This window comes from Ovis canadensis, chromosome 22 (assembly GCF_042477335.2).
Source record: "Ovis canadensis isolate MfBH-ARS-UI-01 breed Bighorn chromosome 22, ARS-UI_OviCan_v2, whole genome shotgun sequence".
Classification (NCBI taxonomy): Eukaryota; Metazoa; Chordata; class Mammalia; order Artiodactyla; family Bovidae; genus Ovis; species Ovis canadensis.
Genome location: NC_091266.1, coordinates 24,803,147 through 24,824,382, shown reverse-complemented (window position 1 = coordinate 24,824,382; position 21,236 = coordinate 24,803,147). Strand labels below are relative to the sequence as shown.

Below are 21,236 nucleotides of genomic sequence, written 5' to 3'. Positions count from 1 at the left end.
TCCTAAAGACAGCATTTATGAAGCAGGCCCTTGATAGGCACAGACCTGATCATGTGGGTACTCTGATCTTGGACATTCAGCCTTCAAAACTGAGAAACAAATTTCTGTTGTTTCTATAGCATTTTGCTATAGCAGCCTGCACAGACCCTTTCCACCACCCTTCTATTCTCTCCTCCTGCCCTCTTTCTTGCCATTCTCTTTCTTCCTAGCCCATTCCCCCCACCTCAACCTCCATCTTCCAAGATTCTCTTTATTAATGTGCAAAAAACTGACAGAACTAGGAGACCAAGTGGGAAGGTGACATTACAGGACTGCCAAGTGACACAGCTCCAAGACCCCCAATCCACACTGTATGTGATGCTGTTATTTCATGCTTTTTTATTTTTCAACCACATGAATGTAGAATCTTCAGTTTATACTTAATTTTTTAAGACCTAACCTTAGTGGTTCAATGGTAGGCCACTGATAAATTCCATTGTTTCATTTAATGATAAAGCAGTTCTGGATCTTACCCAGTTATTTTTTTTTTAATCAACAATTTCTTAGGATTAATAAGTTCTAAAGATACTCAATGTGATTTAGATTTTTTTTATTTTGCAGAACTTCAGAAAGAATACCGCAGAAAAGTCTAATGTTGTCAGCCCTAACTTAGATGGAAAATATTATCTTTCCTAAATACAAAGATGATCAATACTCTTTTTGTGAATTTTTGCTAATTAACTGTACTTGAATGTGTGGCATTTTTTTAAAGAATGTGCAGGTTTTAAATTTCAGGAAACTCTACAGGAAAAGGAGGTCTGTAAGCAAAAGTCATGGTACTTATAAGTTAATTTGGGAATCTTTCAAATCCTTAACATAAATTTCATGGAGTTGAGAAACCGAGAGAAAGTTAATGGATAGAAACATTCTATGTTCTGAGAAAAACAAAACTCCCATTTACCTAGCTCTGAGCCCTAAGTCTTATCTGAAATTTTCCTGGACATAGTATCTTTGTGTTGGATGTCTCCCAAGGTGCATGACCAGGCCATTGGCTGCTAGAGTTCAAGAGACCACCTTTTTCCTGTATTACCTGAGAAGCAAGCACAAAGGAACGTTTAACTGAGATATGTATTATTATTAATGTGTTCCTGTGGACTTGCTGACTATATTTTATTACAGTCTTTATAATGATTTTTACAATAACTTGTAACTGTAAAATAAGACTGTCTGTATTTCATATTCTGTTTATTTTATAATGTTGAGACATTTGTCCTATTAACTGGTCAACTTTTTCTCATGAATAGAATTTAGCACATTAAATCTTCCCAGTCTTTAAAGTAGAATTAAAGTGGTTCCTGCCTGAGAATGGCCATTATTCTATTTTTGAAATGTACGGTCCTTTTCACCTACATCTAGGAATTCGTAAACCAGAAAAATTTTGCCCAAAGAGTAAGCTACTTTGGTAGTATAATTACCTTGGTAGTTTACTTGTCCTGGGTTTGCTATTGGAAGCTAGATCAAGCAATCCCAACTTCTTGTTCTCCCAAACTGCACAAAAGATGTCTAATAACCTTCTCTACTAGATATCTCTATTTTGCAGTAAACAAAGGGTAAGAGGAGTCTTAAAAACATTTCTGCTTCAGGGCACAGAATGCATACTAACTATAGTGCTGTCTTTGTACACATCCTATTAACATAGGCTAAGGATCCCACTCCAGTGTTCTTGCCTGGAGAATCCCGGGGACGAGGGAGCCTGGTCGGCTGCCGTCTATGGGTTCGCCCAGAGTCGGACATGACTGAAGCGACTTAGCAGCAGCAGCAGCAAGGATGCCCTTTAAAGAAAGAAAATCATGAATAAAAATACTTCCAGAGGTAGTTACAAAGCAAATTATAGAAATAAAGTGTCTCATAGAACCCTGGTTACTATACTTTGGTCACCAGTTATTTAAATAAATTGAACATGGGATTTTCCCCAAATTAGAATAGTATGACTCATATGTAGGGAACTTTGGAGGGACTTTTCCCAAGTCCTTAAGAGACACGGCCATGTCCTCAGTGGCTTGAGTTTGGTGAAAGTCATACAGCGTAGAAGACTCCAACAGCAGTCATTTCACTTCTGGGTATAATCCAAAGAAACTGGAGAACTGAGACCCTCAGATAGTTCTAAGGAGATCAGTTCCAGATCTTTAACTTTTATATATGGGCTTCCCTTGTAGCTCAGCTGGTAAAGAATCCACCTGCAATGCAGGAGACCCCGGCTCAATTCCTGGGTTAGGAAGATCCACTGGAGAAGGGATAGGCTACCCACTCCAGTATTCTTGGGCTTCTCTGGTGGTTCAGATGGTAAAGAATCTGCCTGTAACGTGGGAGACCTGGGTTGGGAAGATTCCCCTGGAAAAGGGAATAGCTACCCACTCCAGTATCCTCGCCTGGAGAATCCCAGATAGTTTTAAGGAGCTCAATTCCAGATCTTTAACTTTTATATATACTTCCTCCTAAATCTGATCTACCTGAGAACCAGTGTAGCCAAGCAGCCTTGTAGTTCCTAGCCTGACCTCTCTTTTCACATTAGCCCTTTCTCCCACTTGAAAAGAAAAAGGCATATGTCTACTAAAATGCTAAAATGGTGTTTTGCTCCAGGTGTAAAAAACTGCAAGGAGCTAAAAAAGACATTCTAAAATAATGATATTGGTATTGAGAGCTAAACAATTTTACTGGGTAACAAACCCTTTTAAAAGTTAGATTATTTAACATTACTTGTTTTCTAGCAAATTGAAGGAAGACCTATTTATACTGTCCACTGATAAATCACTAAAAATAAGATCACTAAGTGATCAGTGGCATATAACTTGGAAAGCTTTCCAATAAATGTGACATCACTAAAACAATTCCTTCCAGTCACATACTTATGTGAACAATATTTCTCAGTGTTAATTATATAAAAGCAAACACTAGAAATAAACCGATGTGGGGTTTCCCTGATTAGTCAGTTCAGTCACTCAGTTGAGTCCGACTCTTTGTGACTCCATGGACTGCAACACGCCAGGCTTTTCTGTCCATCACCAACTCCCAGAGTTTGCTCAAACTCATGTCCATAGAGTCGGTGATGCCATCCAACCATCTTATCCTCTGTCATCCCATTCTCCTCCTGCCTTCAATCTTTGTCTCGGGGTAAAGAATCTACCTGCCAATGCAGGAGACATGGGTTCAATCCCTGATCCAGGAAGATCCCACATGATTCAGAGTGAGTAAATCCACATAGTTGCTACTATGTGGCAACATAGTGTACTCTCCAAAGCTGGAGAGCAACCCTCACAGCAAAGAAGACCCAGCACAGCCAAAAATAAGTAAATAAATAAAAGTATAAAAAAAGAAATAAACCAATGTGTGAACCTGTATCCTTCTGGTAAGTAAAATTAATTTATGATATATAAACTAATTTTTAAAGCCCCATTGACTTATTTTTTATGTTTAACAATTATAACATTAAAAAATATGTAATTGATGAATTATGAACTAAAAAGAATTAATAATAATTCAAGATAATTTTTAACACTTAAGAGTATTATGGTCAAAGAAATTCAACATAATTTAATTTAACTTTATGTATAAAATTTGCTACAGAGAAGTATGACAGACTGACAATTAATATATTTACACACAATGTATATTACATTCAGATAAAAATCTGTGGCAGAAGTGGAAAGAAAATTCATGTGCAAAGAGAAAAAGAAGTGATGAAACCTTTCCCACTACAAGAGGAGAGCTTGTTCACGTTGTTAATGTTTTGATGAACAATGATGAGTATATCAAATCCCTATGGCATTTCTATTCCATTGGATACACGTAAGAATTCTGCTTTTAAATGTGAATGTTTACATTACAAATTATTTCCTTTGTAACTACGTAAACTGAAGATGAAAAGTTTCATTCCAGTTCTAAGAAAGAAAAGTTTGTCCAAATCGTTTATGGGATAAGCTAACAAAATAAAGATTCCTTACTCTATAATAATTTTCATATATGTGCATAAGAAAACATATAGAGATTTTCATTTCAATATTATTTGAAACAGAAAAAAGTTAGGAAGATCTGAAATAAATATCCATCGATATAGATAAATAAAATGTGATATTTTCAGATGATAGAATCTTATACACTAAAAGGAATAAATTAGATAAGCTTATCTATATGGAAATATCTCAAGATTTACCTGACCCTAGGTAAATCTGATCCTCAGAATTACTGTAGGCTCATCCTCCTATCCTCACAATAGTGAAACCATTCCAGGAAGAAGGAAGTCCACAGGCTATGTGATATCACCCAAACCTTGGCCCTGAGGCAGAGAACTTTGAATGGGTGTGTAACATGATCATATCACAGTTATGATCATGAAGGCTCCACACTTGTCTGAGGCATTTTAATGACTAGTCCTTGCTGGGAGTGGTGGTGATTTAGTCACTAAGTCGTGTCCTGACTCTTGCGACCCCATGGACTGTAGCCCACCAGGCTCCTCTGTCCATGGGATTCTCCAGGCAAGAATCCTGGAGTGGGTTGCCATTTCCTTCTCCATTGTTGGGAGTGGAGGGGAGATTAAAATGGCCAAAGAACCAATTAGAAAGAAAAAAATTTCATCATCTTTTTGAAATTTTTACTTGCCTGGAAAGAGGAAGTAAGGTATTTATTTATTTAGGAAGGACAGAAAGAAGAAATATTAGTGGTCTAGCAAAAATCCAAAGGTGAGATAAGTAGAAAGCACCTCTTAGCAAGACATTAATTCTATGATAAGAAAACCATAGTTCAAGAGTTCATTTCTGTAGGAAAGCAAAACCCGTAAGACCCAGGAGTGACAATTAAGTTCCTTGTCTATATATAAGTATCCATCCCTCTCTTTCTTTTTAGAGAAATCTACTAAAATATTTGAATATTTTGCAAGTTAAATGCTATTTTCTCACTACTCCAAGGTAAAATTACTGATAACATAAAATGGGGACATAATAAGAGTAATAATAATAACTACCAATATTCTATTATTACTGACAATTTGTTACTAACAATTAGAAATGTATAGGGTCAATAAACGGTATATGTAACTGGAGAATCCCATGAACAAAGGGGCCTGGTGGTCCATAGGTTCGCAAAGAGTCAGACACAACTGAAGCAACTTAGCACACACACGCTCTTAAAAGGGCTTTCCAGATGGCACTAATGGTAAGGAATCTGCTGGCCAATGCAGGAGAGTGCAGGAGATGCAGGTTCAATCCCTGGGTCCAGAAGATTCCCTGGAGTAGGAAATGGCAACTCGCTCCAATACTCTTGCCTAGAAAATTCCACGGACAGAGAGGTCCATGGGGCTACACAGATACAGAGAGTCGGACACAGCTGAGTGGCTGAACAACAACAAAAGGTCTTAAGAAGCTCCCTGGCATCTTTACATTTTCTCTTCTAGGTCTCTGCAAATACGTTTCTATAAAGACAGCCTGGGATGAGCACTGTGATATAAATAAAAATTAGTATTTATTGATTCAATTCAGTTCAGCTCAGTCACTCAGTTGTGTCCGACTCTTTGAGACCCCATGGAATGCAGCATGCCAGGCCTCCCTGTCCATCACCAACTCCAGGAGTTTACTCAAACTCATGTCCATTGAGTCGGTGATGCCATCCAACTATCTCATCCTCTGTTGTCCCCTTCTCCTCCCGCCTTCAATCTTTCCCAGCATCAGGGTCTTTTCCAGTGAGTCAGTTCTCCATATCAGGTAGCCAAAGTATTGGAGTTTCAGCTTCAACATCAGTCCTTCCAATGAATATTCAGGACTGATTTCCTTTAGGATGGACTGGTTGGATCTCCTTGAAGTCTAAGGGACTCTCAAGAGTCTTCTCCAACACCACAGTTCAAAAGCATCAATTCTCTGGCACTCAGCTTTCTTTATAGTCCAACTCTCACATCCATACATGACTGGGAAAACTATAGCCTTGACTAAATGGACCTTTGTTGGCAAAGTAATGTCTCTGCTTCTTAATATGCTGTCTAGGTTGGTCATAACTTTTCTTCTAAGGAGCAAGCGTCTTTTAATTTCATGGCTGCAGTCACCATCTGCAGTGACTTTGGGGCCCCCCAAAATAAAGTCTGTCACTGTTTCCACTGTTTCCCCATCTATTTCCCATGAAGTGATGGGACCAGGTGCCATGATCTTAGTTTTCTGAATGTTGAGTTTTAAGCCAACTTTTTCACTCTCCTCTTTCACTTTCATCAAGAGGTTCTTTAGTTCTTCTTTGCTTTTTCCATAAGGGTGGTGTCATCTGCATATCTGAGACTATTGATATTTCTCCTGGCAATATTTATTGACTACATATTACCATTAAATGGTCTACAGGTATGATCTACTGAAATATATCTCATGGTTTTCTTATCAGTTGACCTTATATTGTTTCTGTATCACAAGTACTGAAATCATCCCTCTCCTGAAATAACTGAAGCCTTATTATCATTTCTGCAATTCTCAACGCCCAGGAATTTTCTCCCTAAGGTTTCTGGTATTCTGTAAGTACTCTCTCAGCAGACCCACCCCATCGTTCCCCAGGTATGCCCATATAGAACCACACCTCCAGAGTAAAGCAGCCTTTATACAAGTACCTCTACCAAAGGACACAGAAAGGGGGAAAAGAAAATGTTATCAGATTGACTGTAATCATTAATCCTCATAATGCATATAGGAAAGGAAGATGCAGGATTGTAGCTGTGGCCATAAAATGAAACTGAATGGATATCCACTGGTAAACATATCCAACATTCTGCTGCATTTAATACTCCCTTATTACTCCATTCTGTCAGGAGCACAAACTACAAAACATTTCTTGAGTCAAACACCCTTGGTATTAGTTAACAGGAAACACATAATCTGAGTCAGTTTTGCTTCCCTATACACCATTCCTCACTGTCTTACCCTGAAAGGGGAGGTACTGAACTCTGTATACTGAGATTATAAATTCCTTGAGAGGTTAGTTAGCATGGAGGCTAAAAGCACCGTTTCTGGAGCCAGTGTCTTTCTGTAAGTACTGTCTTTCTGGAGCCAGACTGTCTCAAATATTGCCCTGCCACTTAACAGCTGTGGGATCTTCAGAGAGCTACATAATCTCTCATATCCCCATGTCCTCATCTGTAAAATGGGGATAATAACAGTACCTACCTCAGGGCCTCCCTGGTGGCTCACCCGCCAATGCAGGAGACACGGGTTTGAGCGCTGATCCAGGAAGAGCGCACATGCTGCGGAACAACCGAGCCTGTGGGCTGTAACTACTGAGGCTGTGCTCTAGAGCCTGGGAACCACAGCTGTTGAGCCCAAGTGCCGCAATTACACTTGGGCTTCCCAGGTGGCGCTAATGGTAAAGAACTCGATTGCCAATGCAGGAGACATAAGAGATGCGGGTTCAATCCCCGGGTCAGGAAGATCCCCTGGAGGAGGGCATGGCAACCCACTCCAGTATTCTTGCCTGGAGAATCCCCATGGACAGAGGAGCCTGGTGGGCTACAGTGTATGGGGTTGCAAAGAGTCAGACACGATGGGGCAAGCACAGTACAGTCACAACTACGGAAGCCCACATGCCCTAAATCCTGTGCTCCACTACAAGAGAAGCCCTGGCACTGCAGTGAAGAGCAGTCCTCACTCGTCACAACTAGAGAAACGCCCATGCAGCAATGAAGACCCAGCCCAGCCAGAAATAAATTATTTTTTAAAAGAAAAACAGTACCTACTTCACAGGGTTGTTACGAGAATTAGGTGAGGATAGCAGCATGTACATATATTACCTAGAGCAAGTCTGGCGCATAGTAAACACTATATGAAGTGAAAGCGAAAGTGAAGTCGCTCCGTCGTGCTCGGCTCTTTGCGACCCCATGGACAGTGGCCTGCACCAAGCTCCACTGTCCATGGGATTTTCCAGGCAAGAGTACTGGAGTGGGTTGCCATTGACTTCTCCAGGGAATCTTCCCGACCCAGGGATCGAACCCAGGTCTCCCGCATTGTAGACAGACGCTTTACCGTCTGAGCAACCAGGGAAGTCCTAAACGCTGTATAAGTGGTTACTATTAGTGAATGCAGATCCTATACGTTATTTGATTGTATTCTCCTTGTTGTTACCTCTGACACCTTGCCTGTTATTTGAGATATGGTAAACTTTATAATGAATGATGCCAAACGAATGATGAATTACTATCAACAACTGCAAGATGAGAGATGATAAGAAAATAAGGATTCCCCCTGTCCTTCAGGATATCCCCAATAAGTAGTCATTTTATATCTCTTATTGCTATAATCATACATCATACCAGTGCTTCAGTTAAGAGTTTAAATAAGCTGCATTTGCCTCTGAGTCACTCTGAAGTGCGGTAATGAAATGATCCAGTCACACTGACCTGCCACATTCTTAAGTCACGTGTCCAACATTATGACATAAGCAAGAATACATACAATCTCCTTTTCCTCCCATTCAAAATTCTCTGTGGGGGCCAGGTTCAGGAGATGTCACCTCCTCCATGGACTAGAATAGCTTCCTGAAAAATGTCTTCTAGAAGACAGGCCCAGTTGAACTATACGAAGAGCAAAGTCACACAGGCTTCTCAAGAGTCAGCCTCATTTGACAGCTGTCAGAAGGTATAGTATACCTCTAGTCTCTCTAGTTTAAGCCCTGTCAACTCCTAACTACGCCTCAGTCTTTGATTCAATATGGCTAGTCCCACTTCCCGCTGGAGTTTCTTGTAGGTTAAAAAAACAATTCTTTATACAAAGGTGTAAATCTCTGTACTTCTCACAATGCCTAGCCTAGTTTTTTTTTATGTATCAGATAGACACTCTGTGAAGTAGTTATAAACTCAGTGACTAAAAGACTGCACATGGTTTCAAATATATACTTAAACATACAAATGTAACTTATCAGCGGGATATAGTATAATCCTCAGATAATAATATCATCCATATATTTGGTTACCATGTCACGTTATATAAACCTTTCTTTCTATACTTTGGTGTGGAACATTATCAGCAAGGACCTTAATCACTATTTCCATTTTGTTTCCCAAAGGGAACATTAACAGAGCAGATGTCAGACTTAGTTAATAATCTGTGCCCTGAAGGAAAGAAGAAAAAAAGGTCTCTGAGGCCTTCTTAATCATAAAGCAAACATAGTAATGTATCTTTTCCTCAGTTACAGCATAAAAATAACCAAATTCCCCAGAATGTGGACTCCTAATTTTATTCAAGAGGCTAGCTTTTCTTTCAAACAAGATCTAACAAAATTATCATTTTCTAACGGTTCTCTTTTAAAATGAATTATTTATTTATTTCTGGCTTCGAATGGGCTTTTCTCTATTTGGTGTGTAGGGCTTCCTCTCTATTTGTGGGGTGCAGGCTTCTCATCATAGTGGCTTCTCCCCTTGTAGAGCACTAGCTCCAGGTGCATGGAACTCAGTAGTTGTGGTGCATGGGCTTAGCTGCCCCGCAGCATGCGTGGCAACCGTCCCGGACCAAAGGCTGAACCTGTGTTCCCTGCACTGGCACGCAGGTTCCTAACCACTGGGCCACCAGGGAAGTCTTAACATTTGTCTTTTATTTGTCTCTAAAATGGAAGTGGCCAAATCACAACTGAGATTTGATTTCACAAATTATCCCTATTAACTCTGGAACAATGTAATGCTTTGATAAAACTGTAGTGTAGAAGGGGAAAAGTACAATATTATTATTCTAGAATAAGTAATAACCTTTTTAATTCCAAGTAATCCAAGCAGAATTAAGCCATGTATCCTAGCCAAAAGTGGCAGAACTAAAGCACAACCAAGGGGGGAAGGACAATATGGGAAGGTAGGTGAGGAATGGGAATGAAATAAGAGTACAAGGAAAAAATGGGGGATGAAGGTGGAGAAAGGAAAGGCCCTCCCTTCAAGGATCAGCTGCTTCTTTAAACCCTGTTCTACTGATTAACCAAGTTCATAGATGGAACAAAATTATGAAGAAGGGGAAAAGAAAAGGGAACAGATGAGATGGAAAAGATTAGTAGGGGGCTAAAAGAAAAGAAAGAAGTCCATCTGGTGAGAAGCAATGGAGCATAACATTAAATTGCCTCAGGTACCAAAGCTCACTGATCTAGAGTCTTCAGCCCATTTGAGACAATAGTCTAGTTCTAGCCGAGTTCCTCTCCAATTATGTGGCCTTATTCTTCTTTTTTATGGGTACGAATTATTAGTGATTTATTTTATTTTCTTACATGAATTTATTTAAAACTAGTATCTGTAAAAGTTAAGCAAATTTCCTTTATCTTCCTTATACTCAGTTACATATATTTATTCAGCATTACTCTGGTTTCTCAAATTTTCCTATGCTGTAAGTGAAAGAAATGAGCTTTAGGCTTCTAATCATATGTCTTTGAAGTAAGCTTCTCAAAGACCTAAAAATTGGCTCAAACAGGACCTAGGTCACTTAGCCTTGAGGTTATTTACAGTGAAACATTAAGCCAATTTAGTCAAGAAGACTAGGAACCAAATAATCCAGCAATATATTAAACCAAAATACAGGCATGTCAAAGTTATCAAAAAATATATATATTTGTAGTATGTTATAACTAAACAATAAAAAATTTTCTCTTTAAAGCTATCAGTCTAGTTTTTGGAAAAGCCGTCTAGTTCTGGCTTAAAGAGCAGGAAAAGCATCTCCTAATGCTCAGAAAGATTATGAGAAATCTGCCATTTTTTGTTCTTGTCTCTGTTGATGCTTTTGAACTGTGGTGTTGGAGAAGACTCTTGAGAGTCCCTTGGACAGCAAGGAAATCAAACCGGTCAATCCTAAAGGAAATCAACCTTGAATATTCATTGCAAGGATTGATGCCGAAGCTGAAGCTCCAATACTGTGGCTACTTGATGGGAAGAGCCAACTCATTGGAAAAGATCCTGATGCTGGGAAAGATTGAGGGCAAGAGAAGACGGGGACAACAGAGGATGAAATGGTTGGATGGCATCACTTAGTCAATGGACATGAGTTTCAGCAAACTCTGGGAAGATACTGAAGGACAGGGAAGACTGATGTGCTGCAGTCCATTGGGTCTCAAAGAGTTGGACACAACTTAGCAGGTGAACAACAACTTTCTCTAGTGCCCTAGAGCTCAGGAAATTCTCCCAGCCCAGCAGAGGCATTGACTTGTACAATAGCCACCAAAATCTGAGAGAGAGGAACTTTCCTCTATGGAGAAACTGGTCTCAGGAGAATGGGGAGAATGCCAGTTGCTGTTTTCCCCCCTCGGTCCATCTACTGATGGCCCTGGACACAGCACAGTTCCAGAGAGTAGGCAGCAGAGCGAGATCAGTGAATCACTAGCTTTCTGGCTACAAGGCTAAATGAGGAAGTATAGGGAACCAGAAAGCACCAGACATCATGGGGAGGGAGGAGCTCAGGAAAGCAAATGAAGGTGATTGTAGACACCTAGGCTCGCCTTCAAGCTGCAGAGGCGGATCTGATCTTAAACAGCACACCAAAGACTTTGAGATTAAACTAAAGGGATCTACCACTGCACATGGCCCAAAATGACCACTGGGTGTGGCACACACGGGAGATAGACCCTAACAGTACTGCAAATATTTTGAAAACAAAATTGACATTGAAACTGCAACCTACAGAAGTTTGGTTGAAATTTGTGGCCTGAACACAACCAGCTCTACTCCTGCTAAAACAAAAAATATATATATCAATATTCTCCACAGGATTTAAATAAAACTGAGAGTCTTCTAATATTTTAAATGTCTAGGATACAATTAAAAATTATTCATGGGACTTCCCTGGTGGTACAGCAGTTAAGAATCCACCTGCCAACGCAGGGACACAGGTTCGATCACTGCTCCAGGAGGATTCCACATGCCACAGGGCAACTAAGCCCATGTACCCACAGCTACTGAAGCCCATGCTCTAGAGCCTGCAGGCCACAACCAGAGGTGTCACTGCAGTGAGACGCCTGTGCACTGCAACTAGAGAGCAGCCTCTGCTCACCACAACTAGAGAAAGCCCGTGCACAGCAATGACCCAGTACAGCCCAAAATAACTCAATTAATAGATTGAGTGAAAAGATTATTCAGCATACAAACAATCAGGAAAATCTAAACTTACATGGGGAAAGACAATTCAGGGTCCAACACTTAGATAGCACAGATGCTGAAATCAGCTAATGAAGGCTTTAATGCAATTATTAAAGCATACTAGGAAGTAAGAGAAAACACTCCTGAGAGGAACACAAAGAAGTAGAAGATATGAAGAACTAAGCTAACATTTCAGAACTGAAAAATTTTTAGGAAAATGTGATGTTCCCTTTGGGAAACAAAATGGAATAATTTTAATTTAATAAATAAGAATTTCCTTGGTTGTCCAGTGGTTGGGAATTTGCCTTTCAATGTTGGGGGCATGGATATGATACCAGGTCGGGAAATTAGGATCCATGAAACCTGTGTACCAGCTGGCAATTGGATCTCTTGTTCCTCTTGTCTTTTCTAAACCGAGCTTGTACATCTGGAAGTTCTCAGTTCACGTATTGCTGAAAGGCTAGCTTGAAGGATTTTGAGCATAACCTACCAGCAAGCAAAATGAGCAGAACTGCATGGTACAGTCCATGTGCCACAATGAAAGATCCCACATGACACAGCAAAGATCTCCTGGGTCACAACTAAGACCCAACACAGCCACATCAATAAATAAACAAAAATTTGAAGACACAATAAGTAAAATAAAGAAGCCACTGAATGGATTCAATCACAGAATGGAGATGACACAGGAAAGAGTCAGTGAATCTGAAGACTAACAACAAAAATTATTCAATCTGAACAAAGGAAAAAACACAGCATGGGAAAAAGAATGAACAGCACCTCAGAGATGAGTGGGACAAAACCAAAAGATCTAGTATTTGCCACTGGAGGTCAGAAGAAGAGGAGAAAAAATACAATGTAGTAAAATATATTTGATAAAAATGACTGAAAGTTCCCAAGTTTGGTGAAAAAGATAAACTTACAGATTCAAGAAGACAGGATAAATCCCCCAAAACTCCTGCCCAAGTATATCATAGTCAAACTGATGACAATTGGAGACAAAAAAAGAATCTTTAAAGCAGCTAGAAAAAAATAACACATTACTTACAGGGAAACAACAATTTCAAATGACTGCAAAATTCTTATCAGGAATCATGAAGGGTAGGATTAAGTGGGACAACTTGAGGTGCTGGGGAAATAAAAACAACAACCCTGTCAACCTGGAAGTTCTAAATCCAGCAAAGATTCCTTCATGAATGAAATTCAAATAAATACATTCTCAGAGAAGGAAAACAAAGATAATTCATTGCCAGAAGACCTGCTCTAAAGAATTAGTAAAGGAGTATCTTTAGATAGAAGGGAAAGTATACCAGAAGGAAACTTGGAACATGAAGAAGAAAAATAGTAAATATCTAGGTAAATAAAATGGACTATTTTCGAGTTCCAATGTATGTTTTCAATGTATGCAAATGAAATCTACAAGACAACTATAACATAAAGAAGGGAGTGTAAAGGTATCTGAATGATGCAAACACTTCTACATCTAATTAAAGGGCTAAAATATATTGATTCTAAGGAAATGGTGAATAATAAGCATTTATATTTTAATAAAGACATATTATCAAATCAGGCTTCCCACGTAGCCCTATGGTAAAGAACTTGCCTGCCAATGCAGGTAAACATCAAGAGTCGCGGATCCTTGGGTCAGGAAGATCCCTTGGAGGAGGACATGGCAACCCACTCCACTATTCTTGCCTGAAAAATTCCATAGACAGAGGAGCCTGGGGGGCTACAGTCGATGGGGTTGCAAAGAGTCAGATACAACTGAAGCAACTTAGCACGCATGCATGCATAGAAAACCACAACAGATAAAACTGAACACAGTTGACCCTTGAACCATTCGAGTTTGAACTGCACAGGTTCACTAACTCACAGATTTTTTTTACAGTGTGTAAATACTACTATAGTATGTGCAAACCATGCACTATACAGTACATTATCATAATGAGGTACCTTTTAGAACACCTCAAATTTTAAATATTGATGATAACAAGTTCTGGTGAGGATGCAAAACAAATAGAATGCTCATACATTCTCATGGAAATGCAAAATGGAATAGTGATTGGGGAAAACAGTTTGGCAGTTTCTCATAAAGTTAAAACTACTCTTGAACACATGAGTCTCTTATAAAAACAATGACCTAGCAAACCCACTACTGGGTATTTACTTTAAGGAAATAAACACTTCTGTTCACACAAGAACCTACACACAAAGGTTTACAGCAGGTCTATTCAGAATTACCAAAAACTGGAAACAACTTAAATATCCTTCAACAAATGAGTAGACAGGGTGTAGTACATTTCTACCATGGAATACTACTCAGCAATGAAAACGAATAAACCGTTGACATATGCAACATCTCAGATGACTCTCAGAGGCATGCTAAGTAAAGAAGTCAGTCTCAAAAAGTTACATACTGTATGACTGAATTTACATATAACATTCTCAAAAAGAAAAAACTAACAGTGATGGAGATCAGATCCATGGCTGCCAAGGGTTGAGGGAGGTAACTACAAAGGGGTAATACAATGGAGTTTCTTAGGATAATGGAATTGTTACATATCTTGACTTTGGCAGTGGTTATATGAATCTATTGTATTAAATTAAAGAACTGTACACCCATGCAAGTACGCACACATAATCAACTTTATGTTAATTTAAAAATAAAACTATACATGATGTATTGCTGTCTTAATATTTGAAAACAATATTCAGCAGAATAAGTATATAACAGAAGACCAAAACACAGAGGCATTCATTAATTCCCTCTTTATTATATAGCTAAAATATAAAATCAATCATTAGAAGCATAGTCTGAATTAGAATGAATGAGGCTAGATATTGTTTCCAGTCAATGTTTTGTATTCCCATAAATCAAATCCATATCACTCAAAAAGTATACTCTAATAGTGCTTTTATAAAGTAGATTGTAAATCCAGCAGCGTTTTTCTTGCCTTTAAGAAGTCTGAACACTCCATGTAATAGAATTTTTCTAAATTTTGACAAATTTGGGAACAGGGCATTTGTATGAACACAGGCTCAGGAACTAGACAACCTGGTTCAAATTCTAACTCTTACTAGCTAGAATTCAGATTCAAATTCTGCTACTTACTAGCTATTCGACCTGGATAACTTGCTGAATCTTTCTGTGCCTCACTTTCCTTTTCTGAAGATACTAATGCATAGGGTTATTATTAGTTGAGAATTAAATAATTTAATATGTGAAAAGCACTTATAACAGTGCTTGACACATATCAAATACCATTTTGGTGTTTGTTCAATAAAGAGCACCATGTTCTTTTCCGCTTATGGCTACGTGACCTTATAGGTATGCCACATTACATATGATTAAATACTCAAATTCTATTTGTATGTCTCAAGTGGAATTTTGTCAGTTTGTTAATTAATACAATAAAAATTTAACTGTAAGTTTCTAGACTTGAGTCTCTCCCTCAAAACTCTGACAGGTACAGCATGCAGGACTCAAGCTATGGCTAGAAGCTCTATCTAGTGCAAAAGACAAACATACTTTAATTAACAGATATTAAAAGACTGGGTTTCAGGAAAAAAGACGCTAGTTTGATCCTAAATTGCGTTGACAAACCTCTAGTGTCCACACTGGTCACACTTTTCTTAAAGCATGTATTCCATTCTAGATCACATGCTTTATTGATTTACAGGGTTAATCTGTTCAGCCTTACAGGCAAGATTGAGAACCATAGATAAAAATTCTAGGGGAAAAGATTTAGGCTCAGCAAAAGGAAGGACTAACTCTGAAGAGTAACTAAGAGATGGGCTACCTGACAATTAGTGAATTCCTTGTCACTGGGAACATTCAAATAAGCTTAATGACCAGCTGGTGGGACATTTATGTTCACAACAACCACAGTCATTTACTAAATGTTTATTACGTCTGTCTTTTACATACATTATCTTCAATCCTTTCACCAACTCTATAATGTAGCCACTATTCCCATTTTATAGATGAGGAAACTAAGGCTCAAGGATGTTAAGTAAATCACCCCAAACACACAGCTAAGTTCCAAAGCTGTGATTTGATCCAGGTCCTCTGATTCCAGAGCATACGTCTTTCTACAGTTCCACACTGTCTTTGGTTGAAGATGCAATGACTTTAATATTCCTTTTGATCCTGAAAGAGTGTGATTCCTTGAAATTCTTTCTAGATAATATAGCTACATCTTCCTAACTATTTCTATAACACTGTCTTCATCAAGGTAAATGATGTGTCTTACCTGTGTGAATGCTGGTTTGTTATTTGTGAGAGAGATGTGTTCCAGATTAACATAACTCCCAGTATGTCAACAGACAACAAAATTAACAATAATGGACTATGCAGAACAAGTGTGGAGTTACTTACTCCTGAATTCACTACCTAGAGAATGAGATTTTGAACTCCTTATTGCCGAATTCAGACTTAAATTGAAGAAAGTGGGGAAAACCACTAGATCATTCAGGCATGACCTAAATCAAATCCCTTATGATTATACAGTAGAAGTGAGAAATAGATTTAAGGGACTAGATTTGAAAGACAGAGTGCCTGACGAACTATGGACAGAGGTTCATGACATTGCCTTCTGTAAGGAGACAGGAATCAAGACCATCTCCAAGAAAAAGAAATGCAAAAAAGCAAAATGGTTGTCTAAGGAGGCCTTACAAATAGCTGTGAAAAGAACGGAAGCAAAAAGCAAAGGAGAAAAGGAAAGATATACCCATTTGAATGCAGAGTTTCAAAGAATAGCAAGGAGAGATAAGAAAGCCTTCCTCAGTAATCAGTGCAAAGAAATCGAGGAAAACAATAGAATGGGAAAGACTAGAGATCTCTTCAAGAAAATTAAAGATACCAAGGGAACATTTCATGCAAACATGGGCTCAATAAAGGACAGAAATGGTAGGGATCTAACAGGGTGTGATTACTTATCTAGAGCCAGACATCCTGGAATTGGAAGTCAAGTGGGCATTAGGAAGCATCACTACAAACAAAGCTAGTGGAGGTGATGACATTCCAGGTGAGCTATTTCAAATCCTGAAAGATGATACTGTGAAAGTGCTGCATTCAATATGCCAGCAGGCAGTGGCCACAGGAATGGAAAAGGTCAGTTTTCATTCCACTCCCAAGGAAAGGCAATGCCAAAGAATGCTCAAACTACTGCACAACTGCACTCATCTCACACACTAGTAAAGTAATGCTCAAAATTCTTCAAGCCAGGCTTCAGCAATACGTGAACTGCGAACTTCCAGATGTTCAAGCTGGTTTTAGAAAAGGCAGAGGAACCAGAGATCAAATTGCCAACATCTGCTGGATCATGGAAAAAGCAAGAGAGTTCCAGAAAAATATCTATCTCTGCTTTATTGACTACGTTAAAGCTTTTGGCTGTGTGGATCACAATAAACTGTGGAAAATTCTGAAAAAGATGGGAATACCAGACCACCTGACCTGCCTCTTGAGAAACCTGTATGCAGGTCAGGAAGCAACAGTTAGAACTCGACATGGAACAGCAGACTGATTCCAAATAGGAAAAGGAGTACATCAAGGCTGTATATTGTCACCCTGCTTATTTAATTTATATTCAGAGTACATCATGAGAAACTCTGGGCTGGAGGAAGCACGAGCTGAAATCAAGATTACCAGGAGAAATATCAATAACCTCAGCTATGCGGATGATACCACCCTTATGGCAGAAAGTGAAGAGGAACTCAAAAGCCTCTTGATGAAAGTGAAAGAGGAGAGTGAAACGTTGGCTTAAAGCTCAACATTCAGAAAATGAAGATCATGGCATCTGGTCCCATCACTTCATGGTAAATAGATGGGGAAACAGTGGAAACAGTGGCTGACTATTTTTTTGGGCTCCAAAATCACTGCAGATGGTGACTGCAGCCATGAAATTAAAAGACGCTTACTCCTTGGAAGGAAAGTTATGACCAACCTAGAGAGCATATTGAAAAGCAGAGACTTACTTTGCCAACAAAGGTCCATCTAGTCAAGGCTATGGTTTTTCCAGTGGTCATGTATGGAGATGAGAGTTGGACTATAAATAAAACTGAGTGCCGAAGAATTGATGTTTTTGAACTGTGGTGTTGGAGAAGACTCTTGAAAGTCCCTTGGACTGCAAGGAGATCCAACCAGTCCATCCTAAAGGAAATGAGTCCTGGGTGTTCATTGGTGGGACTGATGATGAAGTTGAAACTCCAATACTTTGGCCACCTGATGCGAAGAGCTGACTCATTTGAAAAGATCCTGATGCTGGGAAAGATTGAGGGCAGGAGAAGAAGGTGATGACAGAGGATGAGATGGTTGATGGCATCACCAACTCGATGGACATGGGTCTGGGTGAACTCCAGGAGTTGGTGATGGACAGGGAGGCCTGAAGTGCTGCAGTTCATGTGGTCGCAAAGAGTCGGACACAACTGACCGACTGAACTGACTGAAAATGTTTTTTCTCTTAATAAAACTAGAAATAAACACACAAGTAAAGGTAAACTTACGTCTTCCTTTTTGGCTAGCTCTCAAAAACATTACTCATGAGGATCTATGTGAGTGTTTTCAGTATTTGTTATGGTAATCTCTCACCAACTGGGGGTGGTGATGATTACATTCCAGAGAAGTGCTATGTAGACAAAACCTTGATTGGTGAGTCCAAGGGTAGGGAATTTTCCAGAGAATAAAACAACAAAATTGGTTATAAAAGCAGAAAAGAATCTTTTTCCTGTAAGGCTGGACCCCGGTGGCCAGATGGGCCGCCCCTCCTCTCCCTCCCGCCTGCGGGGGACGTCCCTAACGGAAGGCGCCTCCCAGATCCCGGGGACCAATGACAGCACACTTCACCAGCTAAAACCGCTCCACCCCAGCCACGTAGAAGGACCTGTCAGGCCACAACGCCTCGGCCTGGTGACCTATCCGAACCCCCGTCCATCTAGCCTGACCATCCCTCGCAACAAACGTATAAAAACCACCCCCAACACGGTCCCGGTGCGGACTTCCTCGACCTGCGTCGTTTGGGTCTGGGAACCCTGCCCCGGAGCGCTTCGCCATAAAAAGCCTGTTAGACACTCTTTTGGTGTCCTGGTTGTCTTTACCTAACATTTCCTCAGTTGTTCATGAGCTAATATTCTAAAAGTCATGATCTTCTATGGAAGACAGAGTTCATGTTAACCACACTTCTGTTTTTAAAGTTCTTGATATAGCCTTTATTGATATTCAACACTTTCCTGTATTTGCTTTTCCCACTGGTATCATTTTTGCAAGCTTGGCAACATTCTTAGTAACCATCTGGTCTTTCCAGAAAACAAGGGCATGGTTTTTCTAGGCCTGGCCTCCAACTGTTATTCTCCACTCATCACATACAGAGGGGATGAGAACGGCAGGCTTCTTGCCATCTGACTTTAAGATTGTGGTAGGAATGGAGATGAGGGTAGGGATAACTGTAACTAAGTTCCTTGGTTTCAAGGAACTAAACTCAAGCATACATACATACACGAAGATCACAGACTGTAAAATTTAGGCATACAAAGAAAACCACATTGCGACAAAACTATGACTGGCAAAATGGTAACTGGCAAAGGATTTCTACACAAGGTCTTCTTAGACAGTTCTCTCATATGGGTCAGAATGAACAAATCATGGAATGATGAAGCTTGTAGAACTACTTCAGTTTCAGAGGAGGAAACCCAGAAAGGCTGCCTAACATGAGACAGGTCACAGAGCTGTCATTTAGGACACAATAATTTCAAATAACTTAGCATTTCCTAAGTACTACCCTCAATAATCTACCTTTTACATGCTTCAAACAGTTTTGCAGAGGCTGTTTGTTCTTCATCTATCTGACACTCTGTACTTGGAAACACTTTATTGTGTTGGGCACAGAAACAGAATTTGGGGATGATTATTAAAAAGGAGTGTCATAGATCCCCACCTTCCTAGGGAATGAGGAGGAAATGTTGTGCCTCTGCAGAGCTTTTTTTAGTTGTCTTCTGTTCTTGGCCTATGAATGTGAGTTCATGTCCTAGAAATCCTTGTGATCTCAACTAAAGATATATGATTATTTACTCTCCCCTTCCCTGTCCCCAATCCCTCCCACCCAGAATAATCACTGTATTTCATTGGTTTTTAACCAGTCATTTAAACTGTTTTTATGTGTATTTCCAAGAGTCCCAAGGAAGTGGTCAGGGAAGGCTCCTTGAATACCAGCTTGTGAGGACAACACAATAATAAACTATGGCAAGCCTATTTATCTAGCGTAAGTAGGATTTCCAGGTGGCACTAGTGGTAAAGAATCCACCTGCCAGAACAGGAGATGGGTTCGATCCCTGGGTCAGGAAGATCACCTGGAGGATCACATGGCAATCCACTCCAGTATTCTTGCCTGAACAATCTCATGGACAGAAGAGCCTGGCAGGCTACAGTCCATAGGGTTGCAAAGAGTCAGGCACAACTGAGGCAACTTAGCACACACACAGTATTGAACGAAAGATGGACTGCAGTGGTGGAGCACTGCCCAGTCAGGAGTTTACGAATGCCCAGACAGAATTCTAACGCTGCTTTCAGTTGGTTAAGAATCATTAGCATCTCTTCAACTTTTCTGCAAAACACCAAAGGGGAAGAGAACACTGTTGGGGAGTTGACTTTGTCTCCTTTCCTTTACTGTCCCTTCTTCTGACCTTGGGAACTCAGAAAATAGAAAGAAGTGGGAGTGGGGCATGCCTCTGGCTCTAGACCTTATAGGGACATTCAAAGCTCTCGGAATGGTTTTGGTATTTAAAGTTAATAAAGAGCAGGCTAGAAAGGAGAGAGGTTTGTGAAACTCTATCAGGTATACTATTTTGAAGTTGAATGGGACTTTGAGCACTGCCAACTTGGTATACTTGTTCCTGTACTTCTCTAACTCAAGTTACACACAGACTTTGCTTTCTTTCTTTTTTTACCCCTTTGTTTTGTTTTTCTGGTTCCAGAAACACTAGCAATAAATAAGAGGGGAGGGCAAATCTAACATTAGCTTGTTGGTGCACTCATGTTTGACCTAAGATGAAAGAAGGCCTAGTAGATATTTCACCCCTAAACATGTAAAATTAGCAAGTTTTGCCCTTGCTTTTGCCTTTGAAAGCCAGGCACTCAGTCTCTAAACAGGATACA

General features: G+C 39.7%; 1 long non-coding RNA gene across 1 annotated transcript in view; it reads right to left on the bottom strand.

Moving 5' to 3' along the window:
* Positions 1 to 572: 572 nt before the first annotated feature.
* Positions 573 to 21,236, bottom strand: part of LOC138427843 (uncharacterized) — a 29,540-nt gene continuing 8,876 nt past the window's right edge. Inside the window, exons 4-5 of the long non-coding RNA XR_011252193.1 lie at positions 1,707 to 1,811; positions 573 to 1,069 (exon numbers count right to left, since the gene is read on the bottom strand). This is a non-coding gene — a long non-coding RNA (uncharacterized lncRNA). The remainder of the gene's footprint in view (positions 1,070 to 1,706; positions 1,812 to 21,236) is intronic.